This window comes from Arachis ipaensis, chromosome B06 (genome assembly GCF_000816755.2).
Source record: "Arachis ipaensis cultivar K30076 chromosome B06, Araip1.1, whole genome shotgun sequence".
Taxonomy (NCBI): domain Eukaryota; kingdom Viridiplantae; phylum Streptophyta; class Magnoliopsida; order Fabales; family Fabaceae; genus Arachis; species Arachis ipaensis.
Window position 1 is genome coordinate 32,408,778 of NC_029790.2, and position 11,455 is coordinate 32,420,232.

An 11,455-nucleotide genomic window follows, 5' to 3' on the forward strand; every position below is an offset into this window, starting at 1 on the left:
TTCTTCAATGTAAAGACTAAGGCCTTTATATAGGCTCTCCTAAATTACAAAAATGAAATTAAAAGCAAATTACAATAAAATGAAAATTCCTATTCTAGATGCTTCTTGTGGCCTTGATTGGTTGACATTTGTGGGCTTGCTTGCTTGAGCTTTGAAGTGGACTTGAGAGAGAAGTGAGTCAAGTTGAGGTCCAGGTGCTGAAGTTGGTGCTAAAGTTAGCCACACTAACACTACAAGTGTGGCGTTAGTGCTAAAGTTATTGTGGCTAACGTTGCACTTGCTGCCCAGTTGGTGTTTTTGGGGCTTAAAAGATGCCTCTTGTTTGTACTCCAATTTCATGCCCACTATAGAGTATTATATATTGTTGGAAAGCTCTGAATGTCAGCTTTCTAACGCAACTGGAATCACCTCAATTGGACCTCTGTAGCTCAAGTTATGCTCCTTTGAAGTGGACATGGTTGCTGGCATAGTTGCTAGCGTTAATGAAAAACTTGAGTGCCAATAACGCTAGCGATCATGGCTTCATTATTGCCAGTTTCTGAAGCTCAAACTTAGTGTTCACCCCATACTATTACATATTTTTGGAAAGCCCTGGATTTCTACTTTCCAATGCCTTTGGAAGTGCATCATTTGGAGCTCTACAACTCGAGTTACACTTCTTGGAAGGTGAAGAGGTCAGCTGGCCTTACTACAGGTTGATACCATGTTCATCTTTGCACTTTTGGGGCAGGTTTTCTCCCTCAAATTTATTGTCAACCATATAGTGCCATATATTCTTGGAAAGCTCTGGAATCGTACTTTCCAATGCCACTGGAATCACCTCATTTGGAGCTTTGTGGCTCAAGTTATGCGTGTTTGAAGAAGGCATGGTCAGGCTGCCAGGTGCCACGTTAACTTCCACGTTAACTAAGTTAACGTGGGAGTTAACATGGCTCATAGTGGCTTGTGTGGCTCATTCCAACGTTAGTGACAATGTTGGGTGTCACTAACGTTGGCGATCACCTCCCTTCTTCAGGTTAGCTTCCACGTTAACTAAGTTAACGTGGAAGTTAACGTGGCTCCTTGGGGTTGTGTGGTTGCTTCCAACGTTAGTGACAATGTTGGGTGTCACTAATGTTGGTGGAGGCAAAAATTATGGGGATTATGGTTTGAGTTTGAAAAGGGATTCAGAAAGGATAGTTTCACCGGAAAATTCAAATTGAGGTCGTGGGGTCCACGTGGGTGGTATAAGGTATGATGGGCCATTTGTTTCCTAGGAAAATGGATAATAAAAGAAGTAATTATGGCATGGGTTGTTTAGGTCATCAAGGTTTTGGGCCAACAATTAAGCAAATCACACATTGGTCAATTGAAGAAGGCATGTGGGTTGGAAGGTGGGTTGAGGATGAGGCGGGTCGGAATGGTGCAACCTGGGTTGATGAAGGACCCATTGATGAAGACAAGAGCAACACTAGGGGTTCTTCGAGGAGAAACTCCTATGAGCCATTGACTGACCGTTCTACGCAGCTGATGGCGAATGCGAATGACCGATGATTGGGAGCAGCGCCTGTTGGAGCCCCAAACCAGAACACCGTTGGCGATGGGCAAATGGATGCAGGACAGATGGAGGTGGATGCGAGCAATGAGGTTGCGACGCCACAGAAGATCATGGGGGAAGAAGAATGCCATGGTGTTGCCCAGGTGCCTTTGAATCATGTCAGGGACGTTGTGAAGTGAAGAAGATGTTGTGATATCAGTGGTTGTGGCATATTGTAAGGCACAGTATGCGAATGATGGAGATTGTGACAATGAGGAGGCTAGTTTTGGAACTAACCAAGAGCATGAAAATGTGACGTATGATGAAAAGCTAAACTAGGAGAAATAGATAAAGAAAAATTAGGAAGACTTGGGAGTTAGCAGTGGAGTCTGGTGCAGTTTTACATGGAGAAGAAGATATTATGGCAACACTTTAAGCTCAGAATAAAGAAATTGCAAACAGAAGAAGGTTGGTGAAACAAAAAGAAAAAGTGAGAAGAAGTAGACCTAAGAACTGCAATAAGGTGTGTAAAAATATTTTTAAATGATTTATAATTGTTGAAATATTAGGGGATTAGGAGGTGATAGAAAGTTGAGTATGGTGAAAGAACTGAAAAAGAAATTTAGATAGAACATGATAGGGTTGATTGAAACTAAGAGAGAAGTGTTAACTAAATTTGACATAATACGTATTTAGGAAAATGACATGCTGGGATGGGAATATGTGAAATCTGTAGGTGCTTCAGGAGGTTTACTGTTAATGTGGGATAATATGTTGTTTAAAGTAAGTAATTGTTATAAAGGCTAGCGATGACTGTGTGTGAAGGGAGTGATGACTAATAATAATTTTAATTGTGCGTTCTGCTTGGTATACGGAGCGCATGTGCGAGCAGACAAACTTGTGTTGTGGGAGGAGTTGAGTTACATAGTGGGGTTGTGTTAGGTTCTTTTTTGCTTTATGGGAGACTTCAATGAAATAATGCAAGTGGAGGATAGGAAAGGAGCGAGTAGGCTACCGATGTCTGTAGAAGAGTTCAAGAATTAGGTTCAGGATATGCAGCTGGTGGACTTACCTCTTAATGATCGTAAGTTCATGTAGTTCATGGGTCGACAATGTAGCCGCATTGATAGGGTACTGGTTAGTGTAGACTGGATTGAAGAATTTTCTAGTACTCACCTGAGAGGTGGACCTCGAGTGCTATCAGGTCACTGCTTGTTGATTGTTGAAGATACAAGGGTGAGTGGGGATCCAAGACCATTTAGAAGTTTAGATTCTTAGTTCACACATGAGGGGTTTCTGAGGATGGTAAAAGAGGAATGGAGGAACTTGGAGAATGTTCAATTCACAAGCAAGCTAAAGGAGCTGACTATACCTTTGAGAAGATGGCACAGAGACAATTTTGGGGGCATAGATAATAGAAAAAAGATATTTGAGGATAAGATAAAAAAGATTGATGATATAGTAAGTGATGGCACATATGACAGTACTGTGGAGGCTAGACACAAGGCCCTGGTGAGATGGTGTAAAAAATGGTATATTCGAAAGGAAATTCATTGGAAGCAAATGTCTCGGTCTCGGCATACAAGGAATATGGACACGAATACCAGATACTTTCATCAAGTAGCCTCAGCTAAAAGGCGAAACAACAGAATTGATGCACTTTTACTTCATGGGAGGTGATAAACCCTAATTTTAGGGTTTATCTTGTGTCGAATTTGATGGGTTTTATCAATGTTTTTAACACTTATTCATATAAATTGCATTCTTTTATGATTTCTTCCTAATTATGCTTTATAGTTCAAAACATGCTTCTTTAGCCTTAAAAATGCTACATTTTAATCATCTCCTATTACCATTCGATGCCATGATGTGTTGTTAAGTGATTTCAGGATCTATAGGGCAAGAATGACTTAGAGGATGGAAAGGAAGCATGCAAAAGTGGAAGGAACATGAAGAATAGAGATTTGGAGAAGCTGGTCCCGATGCGCACGCGTGACATGACGCGTACGCGTGACAATTGCAAAATTCAGCTGACGCGCACACATGTCCTTCCGCGTACGCGTGATGTTCAGCATGTGGCTCATTTGTGTAAAACGTGGCTGGTGATTTCTGAGAGGCTCCAGGCCTAAATCCAACGTGATTCTGAATGGAAAAAGGCCAATGATTGAAGGGGAATGAGAGAAGAGAGTCATAGTTTAGTTTTTGATCATGTTTTAGGATATAATTTTAGAGAGAGAAGCTCTCCCTTCTCTCTAGAATTTAGGGTTTCTTATTTCAATATCTTTTTAGGTTTAGGTTTCAATCTTATCTTAATTTAGTCTTCTTCACTTTCTATTATTGGAGTGTCCTAGTTTATCTACTTCTCTTGTTAATTTTTTTATGTTGGCAATTTTATTTCATGAACTCTCTTGTCAATTTTAATTTCCTTTCAATACAATTTTATGTTTTCATGTCTTTTAATGTTTACATTAGTTGCTATTGTTGATTTCTTGCTTATATTAGTTGTAGCTTTTATTAATTCTTGCATTTTATGATGTTTCTCTTTATTGCATTCTATGTGTTTGATGAAATGTTTCCTTTAGCTATAGAGTAGATTTTCCTATTCTTGACTTGGGTGACCTAGAGTTGCTAATGTCCAAGTAATTGATAATTTGTTGCCATTAACTCTAGTCTTTCACTAAATCAATTAGTGAGGTGGCTAAGACTTATGGACTAGGATCCATTAAGCTCACTTGATCTTCCTCTAATTTAGAAGATGATAAAGTGGGAGTGATCCTTGTAATTATCATGTTGTGGTTGGTAACAAGGATAGTGATTCTTAACCATCAACCCTTGCCAAGACCTTTTTATCATTTAAGTTTCCTTTACTTCGTTGCAATTTACATTTATTGTCCCTTATTTAAAAACGCCAAAAATACTTTCCCATAACCAATAATATACATGCTTCCCTGTAATTCCTTGAGAGACGAGCTGAGGTTTAAATACTTCGGTTTATTTTTATTGGGGTTTGTACTTGTGACAAACAAATTAAACTTTGATTGGGGATTGTTTGTTGGTTATTATATATATTGTGAATATGTTCGCCTTTTACTTCTTTGTTAGTTTTTATTAGTTTTAGGACTTTATTTGCTTATTTTTGTCAGCTTTTGTTTTTATTTTCTATTGCTATTATGAATTTTCAACCTTTTGGCTATGAGTGTGGTTACAACTATGTTGTAGAAAATGAGAACTACAATGAAGGCTTGCATCAAGGATGGGAGAATCAAAGGTGGGAGGAGCCATATACTTATGATCAACCATCTTGGCAACAACCTCCTCCAATGTACTATGAGCAAGAACCACCCTTTGATGCATACCCATCTAATGGCTATGGTAGACCTCCTTGTGATTATCAATCACAACCACCATATGTCTATGAGCCCTATCCTCAACATAGCCCTCAACCACCTCTTCACAAGCCACATTTCACCAAACACCATCCTATGATCCATACCTCTCATACAACCAATCACCCATACCTCAACCTTGTGACCATTATGAAAGAAAACCTATAGAACCACCCACATTTCAACACAATTACTCCCGAGAACCACCATTCTCACATATACCACCTCAATACCCTACCAAAATGAACCATCTTCCTATTATGAACCTTTTCTCCCAACCAATGAACCCTCCTATCCTCCCAAGTCCTAATAGATGATTCTCTCACTTTACTACTTCATGAGCAATGTGAAGCTCAAAGAAGGACACTAGAATTTGTGGCTGCCTTGATCGAGGTAGTAAATATTCTAGTCTCGCAACGCTTGGACACTCAAAGTACTCACATGGCCACATGTGGAGAATCAATTGAAGAGCATAGCATGAAGGAGAGATTAGAAACTCTGGTGGAAAATAAGGAATGGGACTTTGTACTATAGCAAGTGGAGAAATCCATAATTGTTGAAAAGGAAGAAGTGGTTGAAGACTTAGGAGATGTTGAACCTCTATGGAAATCTAGGGTTGTAGAGTATTCCTCCAAGAAGCTTGAAATTGATGTTGAGGAGGATAGTGCACAACCTCCAAGGCATGTTCCATAGGAACAATTGGAAGGAATAGAGCAAGAGGCAAGTTCCCTTGGTGATGATGATCATGAATCAAGTCCTCCTAGTGATGAATTTACATCCGCAAGTGAACTCCTTGAGTTTGAAGAACATTCTCCCAATGAAATTAAAAGCAACGTTGAGGTAGATTTCTCTCAACCTTCGGTTTATAATTTGAGTGACGGAGAAAAATTGAGGAAACTTAGTGAGAAATGATTGAAATTGAAGCATTATGTCAAGAGGTGGAAGCCCTTCGAAAAGGATGGACGGGAGTGGAATTTGCTTTGTCAAGATCATTGGAGACTTCGCTACCTAGGTCACCATCTGCTCCTCCATTTGAGTGGGTACGACTTATTTCTCTTAGCTTTATGATCCCACTTGAATATGGGTGGTGCACGAAATTGTGTATGTCAATGTCAATATTACTATTTCTCACAAATTTGCACAACTAACCAGCAAGTGCACTGGGTCGTCCAAGTAATACCTTACGTGAGTAAGGGTCGAATCCCACGGAGATTGTTGGCTTGAAGCAATCTATGGTTATCTTGTAACTCTTAGTCAGGATATCAATTATATTTATCAGTTTGAATTGCAAAAAATAAAAGAGCATGAAATAAATACTTGTTCTGCAGTAATGGAGAATATGTTGGAGTTTTGGAGATGCTTTGTCTTCTGAATCTCTGCTTTTCCCCTATCTTCTTCTTCACGCACGCAAGGTCCTTCTATGGCAAGCTGTATGTTGGTGGATCACCGTTGTTAATGGCTACCATCCGTCCTCTCAGTGAAAATGGTCCAGGTGCGCTGTCACCGCCTGGCTAATCATCTGTCGGTTCTCACTCATGCTGGAATAGGATCCGTTGGTCCTTTTGTGTCTGTCATTACGCCCAACCTTTGTGAGTTTGAAGCTCGTCATAGTCATTCAATCCCTGAATCCTACTCAAAATACCACAGACAAGGTTTAGACTTTCCGGATTCTCAAGAATGCTGCTAATGGATTCTAGCTTATACCACGAAGATTCTGATTAAGGAATCCAAGAGATATTCATTCAATCGAAAGTAGAACGGGAGTGGTTGTCCGGCATGCGTTCATAGATTGAGAATGGTGATGAGTGTCATGGATCATCACATTCATCATATTGAAGTGCGAATAAATATCTTAGATAGAAACAAGCGTGTTTGAATGGAAAACAGAAGTAATTGTATTAATTCATCGAGACACAGCAGAGCTCCTCACCCCCAACAATGGAGTTTAGAGACTCATGCCGTCAAAAAGTACAAAGTTCAGATCTAAAAATGTCATGAGGTACAAAATAATCCTCTAAAAGTTGTTTAAATAGTAAGGTAGTAATCTAGGTTTGCAGAGAATGAGTAAACTATGATAGATAGTGCAGAAATCCACTTCTGGAGCCCACTTGGTGTGTGCTGGGGCTGAGACTTAAGCTTTACACGTGCTTAGGCTGTTTCTGGAGTTAAACGCCAGGTTGTAACCTGTTTTGGGTGTTTAACTCCAACTTGTAACCTGTTTCTGGCGTTTTACGCCAGACTGTAACATAAAACTGGCGTTGAACGCCAGTTTACGTCATCTATCATTGAGCAAAGTATGAACTATTATATATTGCTGGAAAGCCCTGGATGTCTACTTTCCAACACAATTGAGAGCGCGCCATTTGGATATCTGTAGCTCCAGAAAATCCATTTCGAGTGCAGGGCGGTCATAATCCAACAGCATCTGCAGTCCTTTTTCAGCCTGAATCAGATTTTTGCTCAGCTCCCTCAATTTTAGCCAGAAAATATCTGAAATTATAGAAAAACACACAAACTCATAGTAAAGTCTAGAAATATGATTTTTATTTAAAAACTAATAAAAATATAATAAAAACTAACTAAATCATACTAAAAACATACTAAAAACCATGCCAAAAAGCGTATAAATTATCCGCTCATCACAACACCAAACTTAAATTGTTGCTTGTCCCCAAGCAACTAAAAATCAAATAGGATAAAAAGAAGAGAATATACAATGAATTTCAAAAACATCTGTGAAGATCAGTATTAATTAGATGAGCGGGGCAATTAGCTTTTTGCTTCTGAACAGTTTTGGCATCTCACTTCATCCTTTGAAGTTCAGAATGATTGGCATCTATAGGAACTTAGAATTCAGATAGTGTTATTGACTTTCCTAGTTCAGTATGTTGATTCTTGAACACAGCTACTTTATGAGTCTTGGCCGTGGCCCTAAGCACTTTGTTTTCCAGTATTACCACCGGATACATAAATGCCACAGACACATGACTGGGTGAATCTTTTCAGATTGTGACTCAGCTTTGCTAGAGTCCCCAATTAGAGGTGTCCATGGTTCTTAAGCACACTCTTCTTTTTGCTTTGGATCTCGACTTTAACCGCTCAGTCTCAAATTTTCACTTGACACCTTCACGCCACAAGCACATGGTTAGGGACAGCTTGGTTTAGCCGCTTAGGCCAGGATTTTATTCCTTTAGGCCCTCCTATCCACTAATGCTCAAAGCCTTGGATCCTTTTTATTACCCTTGCCTTTTGGTTTTAAGGGCTATTGGCTTTTTCTGCTTGCTTTTTCTTTTTTTTTCTTTTATTTTCGCTATTTTTTTCTGCAAGCTTTTGTATTCACTGCTTTTTCTTGCTTCAAGAATCATTTTTATGATTTTTCAGATTATCAAATAACATTTCTCCTTTTTCATCATTCTTCAAGAGCCAACAATTTTAACATTCATGAATCAACAATATCAAAAATATGCACTGTTCAAGCATTCATTCAGAAAGACAGAAGTATTGCCAGCACATTAAAGTAATTAAACTATTTTAAAATTCGAAATTCATGCACTTCTTTTTCTTTTTCAATTAAAACCATTTTTCATTTAAGAAAGGTGATAGATTCATATTCATAACTTTAAGGCATAGACATTTAGACACTAATGATCATGTAACAAGACACAAACATAAACATAAAGCATAGTAAATGAAAAACAGAAAAATAAGAACAAGGAGATTAAGGAATGAGTCTACCTTAGTGAGGGTGGCGTCTTCCTCTTCTTGAAGAACCAATGGTGCTCTTGAGCTTCTCTATGTCTCTTCCTTGTCTTTGTTGCTCCTCCCTCATAGCTCTTTGATCTTCTCTAGTTTCATGGAGGATGATGGAGTGCTCTTGGTGCTCCACCCTTAGTTGTCCCATGTTGGAACTTAATTCTCCTAGGGAAGTGTTGATTTGCTCCCAATAATTTTGTGGAGGGAAGTGCATCCCTTGAGGCATTAGTGGTTATGGAAAAATAAAAAAAAAGCACTGCTTTTTCCACACCAAACCTAAAATGTTTGCTCGTCCTCGATCAAAAGAAAGAAAGTAGTAGAAGAAGAAGAAAATAGATGAGATGGAGAGGTGTGAGTGGTTTGAATTTGAGTGGGTGGGTGTAGGTGGGTTGTATGATGGTTTTGGAGGAGTAATGGAGGTGATTGGTGGAGGTTAATTTGGGGAAGAGTGTTATGGAAAGGGGTAATAAGGAGAGAAGAAGAGGTGGGGATCCTGTGGGGTCCACAGATCCAGTGGGGTTAAGGACTTAACATCCCTGCTCCAATTAGGCGTGTAAAACGCCCTTGCTGTGCAATCCTGGCGTTTAACGCCAGACTGCTGCCTGTTTCTGGTGTTAAACGCCCAAATGTACCTTGTTTCTGGCATTTAACGCCAGGTAGATGCTTGCTTCTGGCGTTAAACGCCAGCTTGGTGCCTGTTTTTGGCGTTAAACGCTAGACAGATGCTTGTTTCTGGCGTTTAAACGCCAGACTGTTCCTCCTCCAGGGTGTGCTATTTTTAATGCTGTTTTTCATTCTGTTTTTGATTTTTCAGTTGTTTTTGTGATGTCACATGATCATCAACCTAAGGAAAACATAAAATAGCAATAGAAAATAAAGAGATATAGTTAAATAACATTGGGTTGCCTCCCAATAAGCGCTTCTTTATTGTCTTTAGCTGGACCTTGCTGAGCTTTTAATCTAGCCTCAGCCTTGAGCACTCTTGCTCAACATTGCCTTCAAGATAGTGCTTGATTCTCTGTCCATTAACAATGAACTTCTTATCAGAATCAATGTCTTGAAGCTCCACATAACCATATGGTGATACACTTGTAATCACATATGGTCCCCTCCACTGGGATTTCAGTTTCCCGAGGAATAGCCCGAGCCTAGAGTTAAACAACAGAACCTTTTGTCCTGGTTCAAAGACTCTAGATGACAGCTTTCTGTCATGCCACCTTTTTTATTTCTCTTTATAAAGCTTGGCATTTTCGAAAGCAGTGAATCTAAATTCCTCTAGCTCATTCAGCTGGAGCAATCTTTTTTCTCCAGCTAATTTGGCATCAAAGTTTAGGAATCTGGTTGCCCAGTAGGCCTTATGTTCTAGTTCCACGGGCAGATGACAGGCCTTACCATACACAAGCTGTTATGGAGAGGTCCCTATAAGAGTCTTGAATGTTGTTCTGTAAGCCCACAGAACATCATCCAAGCTTCTTGCCCAATCCTTTCTACGAGTACTTACAGTCCGTTCCAGGATTCTTTTTAGTTCTCTATTAGAAACTTTAGCTTGCCCATTTGTCTGTGGATGATATGGAGTCGCCACCTTGTGGCGAATCCCATACCGGACCATGGCAGAGTAAAGTTGTTTGTTGCAAAAGTGAGTGCCCCCATCACTGATTAGTACTCTAGGGACACCAAACCTGCTGAAGATATGTTTCTGGAGGAACTTCAACACTGTTTTAGTATCATTGGTGGGTGTGGCAATGGCCTCTACCCATTTTGATACATAGTCGATTGCCACCAGAATGTAAGTGTTTGAGTATGATGGTGGAAAAGGTCCCATGAAGTCAATTCCCCATACATCAAACAACTCAATCTCCAAGATTCCCTGTTGAGGCATGGCGTAACCATGAGGCAGATTACCAGCTCTTTGGCAACTGTCACAGTTACGTACAAACTCTCGAGAATCCCTATAGAGTGTAGGCCAGTAGAAGCCACATTGGAGGACCTTGGTGGCTGTTCGCTCACCTCCGAAATGGCCTCCATATTGTGATCCATGGCAATGGCATAAGATCCTCTGTGCTTCTTCTCTAGGCACACACCTACGAATTATTTCGTCTGCACATCTCTTAAAGAGATAGGGTTCATCCCACAAGTAGTAGTTTGCATCAGTAATTAATTTTTTCTTCTGTTGCCTGCTGTACTCCTTGGGTATGAACCTTGCAGCTTTATAGTTTGCAATGTCTGCAAACCATGGTGTTTTCTGAATGGCAAACAAATGCTAATCCGAAAAGGTTTCAGAGATCTCAATAGAGGGGGGAGACTCCCCTTCTAATGGTTCTATTCGGGATAAATGATCAGCCACTTGGTTCTCTGTCCCTTTTCTGTCTCTTATATCTATATCAAACTCTTGCAGAAGCAACACCCATCTTATGAGCCTGGGTTTTGAATCCTGCTTTGTGAGTAGATATTTAAGAGCAGCATGGTCAGTGTACACAATCACTTTTGATCCTACTAAGTATGATCTAAACTTGTCAATGACATAAACCACTGCAAGCAATTCTTTTTCTGTGGTTGTGTAATTTTTCTGGGCATCATTTAAAACACGGCTAGCATAATAAATGACATGCAGAAGCTTGTCATGCCTCTGCCCCAGTACTGCACCAATGGCATGGTCACTGGCGTCACACATTAGTTCAAATGGTAATGTCCAGTCTGGTGCAGAAATAACTGGTGCTGTGACCAGCTTAGCTTTCAGAGTTTCAAACGCTTGCAGACACTCTGTGTCAAACACAAATGGCGTGTCAGCAGCTAGCAGATT